General features: G+C 36.3%; 1 protein-coding gene across 1 annotated transcript in view; it reads right to left on the bottom strand.

The window, feature by feature from the left end:
- IL1RAPL1 (interleukin 1 receptor accessory protein like 1) overlaps positions 1-13,840 on the bottom strand; it is a 750,372-nt gene that overhangs the window by 93,971 nt on the left and 642,561 nt on the right. The gene's annotated exons all lie outside the window — the stretch shown is intronic.

Raw genomic sequence — 13,840 nt, 5'->3', positions numbered from 1 at the left:
ACCTTATACCTACTTGTTACTCTCACCTTTATAAAAACAAAGTCTGTGTTTGGCTTCAGAGCCACAAAATCACTTTGTGACCTCAGGTTCAGATGCTTGTGCCCCGGGGCCTCCAACTGGTCTACTGGAACAGGTAAAGGTCCTTTTGAAATTCTTTCATTTTAGATAGAGATCTTATTAAGCTATAATTCTAAATAACTTTCAGACAGAACCATATTAAGAAATCCTTATATATAGAAAAAACTGTAGTGCATGGAAAAAGCCATCTGCTCTTACTCATGTATTATCCCAGGAATAAAACCATTCATTAGCTGAATAGGCAATAATATAGTGCTAGTATAATTAATATTTTTATTAATTATAAAATTTTGCTTAATTAATTAGGAAAAAATCAATGGGTTATAAATCATTGCTTACTAGAAACAGTTTCCACTTGGGTAATGTTAAAACTAAAATCAGGGGCTTTAGCTGAAGCTCTTATCCATTAAACACATAAAGAACTCTACGCTTACTAAGCTAGACATTGAAGTATATCCTGAATAGTCCTGATGAACAGAGGTTTTAAACTACAAACATCAGTCCAAGAAATCAGTATATGATTTTAAATGTCTTTTCTGTATCTAGAAATTTTCCACTTACACTCAAACTGAAAGGACAGCATTATTCCTCCTCCAAGTGAGTAAGCAAGCCAAAAGGAAAACAGGTATTGTCAGATTTTCTCTTTTAACATTTTTACCACCCATGCTTTGGTCCCCAAGCAGCAGAGAGATACTAGTTATAGTGGTTACTCATGGCTGGGTTGTTTAGGGCAGAGTTTCCATCTTCACAGAATTTTAATGATTTGTGCTACAAGACAACTTCTTAAATACGAATTAAATTTTGAATCAGTGGCTGAATTGGTTTTGTTCCAACACAAACAATTTTAAACACGATTTTACAGTTCTTAGTTCTAGGGATAAAGAAACATTGTTCTTGGCTTCTACTGCAATGACTGTCCGTTTTCCTGAGGGCTAGACTGATCTTCTCCTCAGCATCATTTTGGGGTTTCCTTCTTGTGAACAAGAATCTAGGGAACGTATTTGCCTCTGTATCATACTTCTCCCTAATTCCTTCTCACTCTGCTGCACTGTGTCTTTGAGGGATGGACAAAGGGCAGCAGTTAGTTCCTGCTACTGATTTGTAGCCTAGAAATTCTCCCTCTGTGGGACTTTAACCACGTTTGTCAAGAACTTGGAAAGAGAGCCATCTCCCTTCTCTTTCTTCACATTCCTTATGGACACCCACCCACACAAACTTCAGTACAAGAGCCACCAGGAATGAACATTATCACTTTCCTATTCCTACTTTCCCTCTTACTGTAGACATCCGAGGAGAACCTACAGGTTAGAAAAGCCAGGCTTGTGCTGTTCCATCCTCCACATGTCCAGACTGGTCCTTAGAAAGCAATACTGCGGTTGTTCAGCAGCTCGTATTCCTTCAATATAATTGCTGATATTTTGAAATTCTGAGATAACCTCTTATTTTCACACAGGTGAGAAAAACTGCTGCACATCTAGGGACTAGTGACAATCGGTAGATGAGCTGTGTTTTTTTCTATTCAGCTTCTAAAGAAATTACTGGAAATTGCTTCCATGCCACAAAACTGGGGACATTCTCCTTTCCTTCCCCATGACTTTCAGCAAATACTTAGAAAAATTATTAGCTGCTTTCTCAACAGTTTGTGGAGCTGTGTGAAACTGAATTCCTCACTTGCTGGAAGCAGTGTATTCAGTTTTTGTTTGTTTGATTTTTTTCTTCAGTGTTCTGCTTGCGCACGTTGAGATCTTCTCTGAAAGCCAGATTATAACAGATCCTAAACCTCAAACAGGACTGACAAATTTCACTTGCCTTTGCATATAAAACTATGTAAAGCCCTGAACTCCTCACAGAATTGCAAACAGCATCTTAATACATGGCTCACAGGCTTTGCAGCGCAGAGCCAAATCTGGATGAACTCCCAGGGTCTGTGCAGCCCTCCAGTGCCCCTGTAACTTTGTGAAATTACACTCGTCATCTTAAAAGTTCTGCATGGTGCTAATGGGTAACCCTGTGTCATAGACAAATATGAGATTTGCAACCCTGTAGATTTTTAAGGTACTCCCCATGGGGCCTATTTTGCAAATATCAATTGCAGTCAATGAAATAACTCATAATTATAAACAATGCTGTAGTTAGAAAGATATCTTGAGCTCGGGTTCTATTTTTAGTAACAGAAAACAAAGCATTTCTGTTAAGAAACATTCAAAACCACTCAATGAATTCCAAGGACAAATACTTGCTGCTATTTCTAAGGATTACTTATCAAAACATCGCAGGATGCTCATCTCTTTGTTGTCCCACAGCAGTACCCTAGACTGAATGCAAGTTCTGCACTGCTCCATGCTGAGATATACGGAATGCCTGGCAGGCTCAGAATAAAGTTTTGTTAGCCTTCTGAGCACCTGTATTACATGGTAGATCGATTTCACCCGCTGCCCATCGTTAAGGTCTCTGGAATAACTTTTAGAATGTTGCTAGACTTTGCTTCACGTCTTTAACAGATAATGTGTTATTTTGCTGGAAGTGTATTTGTTCACATTTTTTTTCAAGTTGATATTTTTAGGCTAAATTTCTAATCTCCATATAAATACTAAATCTCAATATAGATTTTATTACTTCTTTGTAGTAATGTTACCACTGATATTAATTCTCTCTCCTCTATATATCATCAGTAAAGACCGTTCATGTGAGAATCATTCCAAATTCCACAGCAAAAATTACGGTATTAATCAAGATGGATAGTAAAATCTTTTCCTGTGGAAAGCCACTAGACACCTCCAGTCAGCAAAATGCTATTTATCCTAATGATTAGCTTAGCTGTCTTCTGAACAACGAAAAGCAATTTGTTGACATTTTGTGCACAGAATCTTGCCCTCCATAAAACAACCAGCGTCTGCTGTCAGGAAAGAAAAAGGAAAAAATATTTGTGAGAGTACCACAATTAGCTATTTATAGTTACTATGGAAACAAAGCAGAATCAAATAAGCACCAGAGCTTGTGTGATTACATTTTTGTTCATTTGACAGTGTATTGAACCATAGGCCTGCTTTTAATAGCATTTTCTTTCAAATATTGATATAATTTAGTGTGATGGATTTCACATTCAGGAGTACCCTATTTGATGATGATAAGTGGAGAGATAAGAAGGCTTAAATTCTGCTAACCTATAAACATGAGCAATGTGCAATGTAGAAAGTTTTACATCTCTAAAAGAACAAATTCCCAAAGTAGGTTGTAGAACAGAAAATGTTGCTGCTCTTTGCCAGCTGTTCTTTGCTACAAAAAAAAAAAAAAGATCTTGCTTTTTCAAGTCATGAAGATGATCTCACTATCATGAAAAAAAGCATTTATGTAGACCTTATTGGGCTGCACGGATTAACTATATCACAGATAAGAAAATGGAAGCTTCTCAAGCTATGCTGAATCTGAAGATTGTTGTTATGAATGGAAGAACTTAATCAAAATGCTTTATCTATTTTAGCTTCTTTTTGCTAATAATACAAACAGCATGAAGACAATGATACATGGGGGAAAGATTCCAGACAATACTTTTGTTCCAGAATACATTTTTGCTTGGTAATGAATACTAATCTGATCATTGCCAAGTCTTATTGCAGATGCTCATAAAATTAACTCTTTAGCTGTGTAACGAATTGACTGAGAAAAATAACTCCTCAACTAAGAAATTTATAGCAACACCAACATAAAAAACTGCTTTCTTCTTCATACCTACCTACCTACTTTTAAACCAAAAAAAAAGTCAGTTTCAGCTTTTCACATGGTTTTCAGACAAAAGACAACATACAAAGTATATATACACATAGAAATAAAAATTGCATATATAAAATTTGCTTTGTAGTCCAGTTTTCAAATAATTCTTGCTTTCTCAGTTTATATTCTTTGCTTGTACTTATATTATATTATATTATGTTATGTTATTTACACATATGACTTGTGTGCAGTAATAATGTGTGTGGAGGCAGCCAAATAAAAGTTTATCTAATAGCTCCATCACTCTCACTAATACCACTATTTGCCTCTGATCCCTCTGGCCTCTCCTGATTATTTGACAGGGAGAGTTATTTAGTGGTATGTTTTTGAACGATAGTACTTCTAAAGCTCTGAAGGATATTAGTGAGATTTGTACACAAGAGTCTTCCCTGCAAACTGCAGAAATTGTTACCTAGTAAGGAAATTAAGGATTATTGGCTTTGATTTTTTGCATGCAGAAAGTTCACTGTCAGAAATTTAGGACTACCATTGCACATCATGCTGAATCTTTACTCATGAAGAAGTTAGACTGCATCATTTCTGGTTTGATTCTTGAAAGATTTCAAACATCACTTTACTGAGATAAGCCCACAAAAAATACCTAAATCTTTTTGTCAAATGGAAATATTTTGTGATATAATGTTTTCACCAATTCTTTAGGAAGGAATTTTGCCATCTGATAACTTCACAAACAATTTTTTAATATTTGGTAACAACTATGATCTTAATTTCATCCAACTATGTAAAATGTAGTCATGAATATGATAATAGCTTATCTTTTGGTTTAACTTTTTTCCCCAATTGAACACTGAACAACGCATAGGTATTTTATTTAAATATAAGGTTGTGGGTTCATTTCCAGAATAATCAATGGTCTGGTTTTTTAATTCAAAACCCTCATATAGTTCTTGGAAAAGGTAACCCCACAAAGAACCAGGCAGACTGGAACTATTCCAAAAAATTAACATCAATCATAAGCAGCTGCTACCTGTTGTAAATGTTAGCTCAAGCCCTGGAATATGGCATTAACTTGAAAGGGAACTTGAAGTTATGTATAAAAAGAACATCTTAACATCAGTGTAGAAAAGGTTTTCTTAAATGTGGGAGGGAGGCTCAGAATGTCATACTTTCTGACACCTCAAATACATTTGCTTTTTTGCACTCCACAATTTAAGTAAAAAATTGTATAATTAATTTATAGTTTAGATTATGCATTTAAAAAAATTCTAAAATTTTACGTTGTGCCTTTGTTCATATTTTGCTAAGCTCAAGATAGGCAAATGATGTGGCACGGATTTTTATTTTGGGACGGGGACACGTTGTCCAACTATGAAACTTGGAGAGATACTGATGTGTGAGGTAACCTAGAACACGTAGTGCTAATGTTATATAAATGAGTTAGCAGTTGTTGAGGAATCCAGTATTGCTCCTCACACAGTGTTATTCCCTGTCACTGATATGCTCCACGCAATTAGTGCACCTCCTCCTTAGGTATCCAATTCATGGAAAACGAGGAGGATGCCATTCTGTTTCTTTGTGTTTCAGGACATTTACGTTCTATCTACTTTATGTACCAGGCTTTTGCAAAACCCAAACCCCAAGATGAATGCTTAGGGAAAAAAAAAGTACAGGCTTTAACTTTTTGTGTTTTGGTACATGTGAAAATAGGGTTTTACATACAGGATTGATGCACCCAGTCATATCAAATCACTAAAGATGAACCAAGCAGTAGATTAAAGGGAAGAGGTACTTAGTGACGTCTATGAAATATTTAAAAAATGTTGAGAGCACAGCTTAAATGCATGAAAGTAACTGCAGCATTTTACACAGTCCTTAGATGCAACTAATTTTAAATATACGAATTATTTTGGAAATTATCTCAATTTAAGGGTATTAAAACAGAAAAAAGACAATACCGTCCTCTTACTGCAATTCATGTGTCCAGGCAGGTACAGGAGTGTCCCTGACGCTCGGCACAGATTCAGATTTATTACATGTATTTACTACTCTCGCTGTTGTTACCGCTCATGGGCACTACCATGGCAGTAGCCCCTGGGCGTCTCTATCACGAAGGACAGCCAGCAACAGATTGCTGTCTCACACATACGCTATCCATCAGCGTGTTTTCCTGAGACTCCTTCTAGCATCTTAAGTAGCTTCTGATTTTTCTTGGTTTTATCTTTACTCCCTTCCTTGGAGGAGGAGGGAGTTCATCTCCCCACCGCAGACAGAGAAGCTGCTTCACTGCTCCTTCCACAAAAGATCACAGTAATAAAACGCTTTGAAAGAAAGACCAAGCTATGGATGAAAACCAGTGCCCGCAGACACAGAGGCCACGAGTTGTAATTGCAACGGTAGCTCTACGACAAAAAGAAGCAGAAGCTCTCGGTTACTGGAGTCCAACTTGCTCTCACACCCAGAAGGATTCCAACTACAACCTATTCTGTATTTATTTCAACTAATCACCAGTTCAAAGATCCATTTCAGTCATGTAAAGAGAATTACAGTGATGGCAGCACCTAATTTTTCTAATTACAAGGGACTTGTAGGTACTAAGATTGTAATCAAAGTTTTTGAAAATATTTTGACATCTTTTACAGTGCACACATTACTGTGGTGTGGTATAACGCTTTTATTGTTACGGCTTTGGAAAGCGTCCTGTCTCCCTTACTCCCCTTCATGGTGATAAAAACATCAAAACTCAGATTTCTTTTTCTTTACCACAGCTCTTCACTCTAGTTCCTCAGCTGGGCTCGTGATAAGTTCTGTATTTAAATCAGCTTTTCTGTTAAGAATGAAATTACTTTATGGATGATATCCTGGTTCAATTTACATCAATAGCAACATTCCCCTCCCTTCGTTGGAGCCAGAATTTCATAATACAAGCTTAAATTAATTTTAAAATTATTACTGTAAGAAATGCAGCTTCCAGAGGCAGAATTTGTCTTGTTTCCAAATGCTTTTAATAATATAATTTTTCACACTTTCATATAAGTAAAGTGTATCCTTGTCCAGGAAAAAAAAAAAGGACAGTGAAAGAGAAAAAACCCCTCAATTTCCTATGGTGATACCAAAAAAAGGGGGAAAAGCAATAATTTCAAGAATAAATTTAGTACAGTTGTGTACCACAAATGCTGTAACACATTAATCAAACTGATGGGGTTTTGTAATGCTATTTCAGAAGGTTTTATCTATGACATATTTATATATGTCCTGCTTTTCCATATTTTAAGACATTGGCTTCATTTTCAGTATGATTAGAACTCCTGAATTTTCTCACTTTAGAAGTATCATAAAATCCTTGTGATGTACTCAGATAAGTTTCCAAAGAACAACAGATTCTTGAATCTCAATTGAAATTCTTTTTTGGACTGAAAACGTACTTCTATATGTTATTATGCCACTAACTGTTGACATGAGTCAAAGACATCCTTGAAAAATATTTCTATCATTTGGTGATGAACTTGCTTGGGAAGTGTTGCTAATACCTTAATAAATGAATCACTTCATATCAGATTATTTAATTTTTTTTTTTTTTTCAAACTGGAACTGACATGCACATAAAGGTCTTTGAAGGCCTGAAATTTAATAAAAATAACTACATTTCTTAGCCTCTCTTTCAGGTCTTTTTCACATTTGGTTCTCATTTTTCTGCCATCTTTCTCCTCTAATTTCTGACAACATCATGTTTGATGAAATTGAGTGAGTCAGTAAGAAAGAATGTGTTGCAGACTTCTGTTTATAACCCAACATCTGACTGATTTGTAATATTAGAACATCTTGTCAGCTATGTGAGGAAGTACAATGTGTTTGTTAGCTGGATTCTTCGTTTAGAATGTTTCTGGGTTTGTTGATAAAAATTATTATTTTTCCAAATACTGTATCATCAGGGAAAGGAAAGACAAATGTTTCCTCAGCCTATTACAATTAAAGAAGGCCTTCTGCTGCCAACAAATGTACATGTGTTTGCTTCTAAAGACACAGTCCTTATGAAAGAATTACAATAAATACATTTTGGTTGGTTTAAACAACAGATGGCTGACATCTTTTACACTTTCGTTTTCCAGTGCTATTTTACCACCATCTGAAAAGCTTGAATTGTAGCACTTCTTGTGGTTTTGTTGATTTTGTGATAGGAACCAATCTGGGAAGGAGTAATGACATCTCTGTGAAGGGTAAATGTTTTGCAGCAGTCTGCTGCACGTAAAGTCTGAGACAGTGAAAAAGGATAGGTAATCTGAAGAGTTTAGCTTTAGTTATGAAGCTTAGCTGGTGAGAGATTGGAGTGAAGAAAAACTATGCTGGCAAGAAATTTCTAGAAAAGGCAGTGTGCCTCCTTTCTCCTTATTGAAAAATATCAGAAATTGCTGGAAACGTCCAGTTCTTATTGCTACACCAAGACCTTTGACTTTGGAAATAATTGACATTGTAAAAGCTCCTTTTTTCCTCTCTAAGCAATTTACAAAGTGGAAGATGTGATGGAAAGCGAAATAAGGATGGAAAAACTGCAAGCTTTCTAGATGAAACAGAAACGTTTGGTCTGAACGCAGAAACTCCTTAGGCGTGGATTCCCTGGTGAAAGCAGTCGCGTCAGTCGGTAGAAGTAAAAATCTAAAACTTTCTCCTTGTAAACAAATGTTAGTATTTTCACTTTCCCGTGAAAGGCGGAAAGTCACGCTACACCCAACTACCTTCATCTCATGATTCTCAGGCGCAGGCTGGAGAAGACACCCCGCCGGCTCCGTGTCCTCCCTCCCCTTAACTTCTCCTTCCCCTCCTCCGCACCCAAAATACCTTTCACACTTCTGCAGGCTTTAATCTGTCGCGGGGTAGTCAAATGGATCCTGGGGAGGCTTACGCAGAGCAGGTGATTGGCAAAAGCAGAATAAGTTGCTTTAAAGCAGAGTTAGTCAAATCTTTCTGGCAAGTGAAATTGCATCAAAATGTTGTTTTTTAGAAAGCTGAAAAGCTGCCCAGAGATGTGTCAGTTTAGACAAAGATGAAATTTTTAATAAGACATGTGTGAAGAGAGACAGAGAGACACAATTCAAGCATAAATGTACCTGCATTCTCACCCAAAATGCTCAGCCAGCATAATTCTGTTCTTTGAAAATGTTCAGGGGTTTTGTTTATCTTCCAACAAGCAATTTCAAAAGAAAGAAAGAAAAAAAAAACCAAAACAAAATCCCAACACCTTAAATTTTGACACAAGATAGAATTGAGACTGCTAAATGTTGGACAAGTCTAGCTGAAGGTGAGACAACTGAAAAGAAAAAAGAAGATATTTTTTAGCAGCTTTCAAAAAATCCTGTAGTACTTTACCTGTAGCAGTGTTAAAATTGAACTTTTTAAGCTCAATTATTGTAGCCTTTAAAACTACAGTTCAAGAAAATTTTAATTACATTACTTTCTCACAATAAGCAATGCAGGGAGAAATATCAAAGTATTACCTCCCTGTAAGAGAAAATTAATTGAAGACTGTGCTAACTTGAAAAATCATGTAAAGAGTCAGGATGAATTATTATTGCATTTGAACACAGTGACATGTAGCTGCTTTCTTTTCTGTTTTATTTTTTTTCCCCCATTTCTTGAGCAGTGCTCCTTATCAAAAGTATATCATGTTATCTGAGCTAAAGAACAAGCTGAAAAAGAGCTACGTATATATCATACTCTGTATAAGTTGTCATCTTTGGGGGAAGGAAAACAAGAAAACTGAAGCACTGCAAAGTGCTTCAGTATCCACAATATCCATATTGATTCAATGTAAAGATGTGCTAGGAACTATGGTAAGTGATCTGAATTTACAACTCAGTCGGCACAGGAAGAAGTATCTTGGAGCTGAACACTTCCACTGCTCATTTTTCCACTGCTCTGAGATGTATAGTGACATTTTTTTATGAAAACCAATTGGCTTTAAGGACATTGGATAGAGGAGAGCAATATAGCGCACTAATCTCTGAGATATACAACATTTTGCAGAGGCTTTTGGGAAAAGCAGTCAGCCGTATTGATTGGGAAGGCAAAGAAAGGAACTTCCCAATAGGAGAAAAGGATAAAGAACTTGTACATGGCTCTTAGAGACCAGGGTAGAATCTCAGCTGCCCTATATATATACATAGTCATGCATATATACTGTTTTTCCAGTGAGAATTCAAGGTCGCTCCTAATGTTTAATTACAAGAGAGAGAAATACTCTTTCAGCAATCCATCGCAAACCAGAAAAGGATTCACCCTTTGCCCACCCAGAGCATCTTTCAGCGCAGCACCTTCAGCTTTTCCTTCTTGCCTTGAGAAGGGTCCATAGGTCATGTGAAAGGAGGATATGAGAAAAAGCAGGAGGCAGCGTTATGCCAGCCCCATTCTCAAGATAGCATTTATTTTACATTTTATAAACTGCTAAATTAAAAGTATCAGTATGTTATGCGTACGGCCTCATTAATACACAGAGCACAGAGCGGATTCTGCAAACAGTTAGATGAAAGGCTGGCTGCTGGCACCTCTCACCCGATATCTTTCTACATGACTCTGGGAAAATGCATTTTGTCCTGCAAAATGTAGCCTTACAGGTACAGCACCGGCAGGTACTTGCCTCCATAGCCACAGACCCAAACTTTTATCCCTGGGGTCAGTGCACAGTAAACAACAGTTTGAATTCATTGCACTGCTACCTGTGCATGAGATGGTGAGTACATGAGAGAATGGGCATATACAAAGCATTTTCGTTTCTTCTTGTGTAAGCTCAGAACTGTCTCTATTTCTGTCTCTCCTAAAAAGACACTGGATAGAAATTCATAATGCAAATGATTGCCACAGCTAGAATAAATGAATCATGAAGATATACCTGTTCTTTAGCCGCTTTTGCATACTAAGGTAGCATTCTTAAAAATGTTTCTTTTAAAGTGTGGAAATATTGGAGAACTTTTTGAATTAAGTGGCTGGAGTTATTCAACAAAAATATACAAATTTCACAAGAAACAATGCGAAGTCTTGAAGAATATAACGCAAAGGAATATTTTGATTTAGGGCCTTAAAAATGAACTAAATTTAGTAGACAGAAGTTATTAAAATGATTAATAATGACATGCAACTACTATTGTAATTGCTTTACTAATCATAGGGGCATTATGCAAAGTTCTTTAACATGAACAACATCATTTGCATGCATGCTATTGCTAATTAGTTTGATGCTTTGTGCTAGCAGAATGATCACACACTAGGAGCGTATATTTAGAGTATTTGTAACAAGGAATTTATTAAAGTATATTATTCTATGCTTGGTTATGATGGAAGGCTTGGTAACTTTGTTGAACACTGGATGCTGTCATTGCCCTTTCCTGACTATGATAAAGGAGGGCAATGCATCCTCCGTAGTGACTGATGCAAAGTGGTGACAAGAGCCATTTATGTAGTTAGGAGAAAATAACCCACAGCACTTTGTGAAAATGACATTAAGCAAACTAATATCAAAACCAACGACAGCTACAGGCTCTTGAAATTCATGTCAATAATACCCTTGTTTTCCCCTAGTAACTTAGAAAAACAGAAGAAACACAGTAAGTCGGATTACACAAAAGGTTCTTTGAAACCTTTGGTTCTAGGGAAGGACACCATCACCAGGAGGGTGAAGTTGGGTTGATATATTCAAGACACTCCTCCAGATGTAGGCTACAGCCAGAGACCTATTTGAAAAGGTTAAGGAGATACACAAAAACATCATGCTGCCATTAAAGAGTTTTCAATCTACTTTCAGCTTGGCAGAAAGCAGGTTGACATTAAATTAAATATACATGCTTACTATTACTTTGAATAAGGAATTTATTGTTGTTGCATTGAATATTTTAAAAACTTTCACGCAGTAAATAGTGCAAAGAACATTATAGCAAACTCATTCATTTTAATTAGCCATGTTATAAATTATGCGAGTGACACTGCTCAGCTGCCTAGCAGTAAGTTAAATGCCATTTCTGTATTCACATGTAAATAACTGTGGGTGACAATTAAGAAAATGTTGGTAAAGGAGTATATAATTACTGCTATTATCATTACACCTTAAAAACAATTGAGCACTGAGTTATACCTGTTAAAATAGAAAGCTCCTTTGAAGACAAAACCTAAAAGATTCTTTTCATATGCTTGTTTTAATCCAAATGATTATTATATGTTTAATGAATGCACAATACAAACCAGTATGGAAGACAAAGCAATAAGGAGCAAAGAAAAATATTTTTCTGATGATTGCATGGAATGAATTCTAACTTACTGTAATACAGTTTTTAATTAGTCTGTGTTTGATACAAGGTGAGGATGAGAGGCAACTGCCTTTTATTTAAGTTTTTCTTTTCTGTTGACATATTTGATTTGGTAATTGTAGAACTTTGTGAATAGGTATGGACCAAACTTCTGTAACCATGAAATATTTTGTTAATTCATTTTGCAGTGAAAAACTGCTTAGATTAAAAAATGTATGTATTAATAAAGTCAAAATATTAAAACATATTTTAAGAGAGAGTTTAATTTGTTTTGTTGTTTTGCAGTTTCTTCAAATCTTATTTTAAGAAACATAAACAGAATTTATTAAAATGCTCTCATTTTCATGCAACTGTCTTGGTTTATGCTTCGTTTGATCCAAAAATAGTAGGTTTTAATTGTCAGCGTATTGAAGGATTTTGTACATCCCTATTTATATATTAACAACCCCAAGCTTTTACTGATACTTAGGTAAAGACATGGGATTGCCTGAGTCAGTGTCACATCAGTGAGCTTTATTAAAAAGAGTCATCATATGTGTTGGCGAGATACTGACAAATGTTATGAAATGTAAAATAATTATTTTCCTCATGCATTGGCTGGGAAAAAATTACCACTAATAGTGTCAACCAGTTACATTTTTTTAAAAATTGTGATGTAAGTTGTTTAATTTCCATTGATCACATGATTCACATGGTAATTAATTCCAGGTCATGGGATGAATTAACCCTGTGTGCTCAGAAGAGTAAAAAAAATAATACATTGGCAGCATGTCCTATCTACAGCGGCCTTTTCTGGTTCTTTCTGTAGTGTGTCCACATGAGGGACACGTGTTATCTACTAATTTCCCCCTCCTCCCTCTCCCTGAAAAAATCAAAATAGGATGAAGCCACGGTTCTTTCCAAAGCACGCTAAGCCCATCTGCATCTGGGAGGTCCTAATTACTTCTCACCATACCAACAATGCCATCATGACTCACACGTTATTTATACTCCAACGCTTCTGCCCCTAACTTCTGCCAAATTTTCTCCATCGCATCAAGTCACAAAAATACACTGAGGTATTTCTCTTGCTGTGTAGCGAGGCTAGATTCAGCTGTGTTGTACATGGAGCACTGCGTACCACTAATGCATTTCACTCATCTCTTAGCATATAGTGTGCTGAACTAGTCTTGTCAGTATGGGTCCACTCTCAGTTATGGGTCATAAAGCTGAGCCCAGTCACCACATTAAACCTGATCTGTAACTATTCCTGAATACTTCAGGTGTTCTGTCTGAAATATTTTTAGAAATACAGTAATTCAGTCATTTTCAAATTGCCCTACGCTTATTTAGTTGCCCTTAAAATCTGATGTCAAATTGCCATTACTGATGGAAGTGTAGAGGAAGAAAATCTGTGCATAGCAGTTCCAAATGGAAGCACTTCAAGCAGAAAAGTTATGAGAGCTGCTGGGAGCACTTGCAGCAGTGACGGATCTGGTTATAGACTGATCTCCCTTGTGTAAGCCAAGCCTGCTGTCAGCAATAGCTTGTCTCTTTTTTGGCTGATTTCAAAAGCATCACACAGAAAATTAGGTAAAAATGAAAGGTGATTCTTCTCCTTTCTAAATCCCACACCGTGCATGACACAGAACTTTCTGTGGTCTGGCAAATGAATGCAAAGCAATGAACTTGCAGGTAAAATTCGAGAGTGCACAATGACTTCTAGCTGGGGAGCAGTGTAAGAATTTACAGTATCTGTAGAG

Source organism: Harpia harpyja, chromosome 8, assembly GCF_026419915.1.
Source record: "Harpia harpyja isolate bHarHar1 chromosome 8, bHarHar1 primary haplotype, whole genome shotgun sequence".
NCBI lineage: Eukaryota > Metazoa > Chordata > Aves > Accipitriformes > Accipitridae > Harpia > Harpia harpyja.
This window is presented reverse-complemented; position numbering and strand designations above follow the sequence as displayed.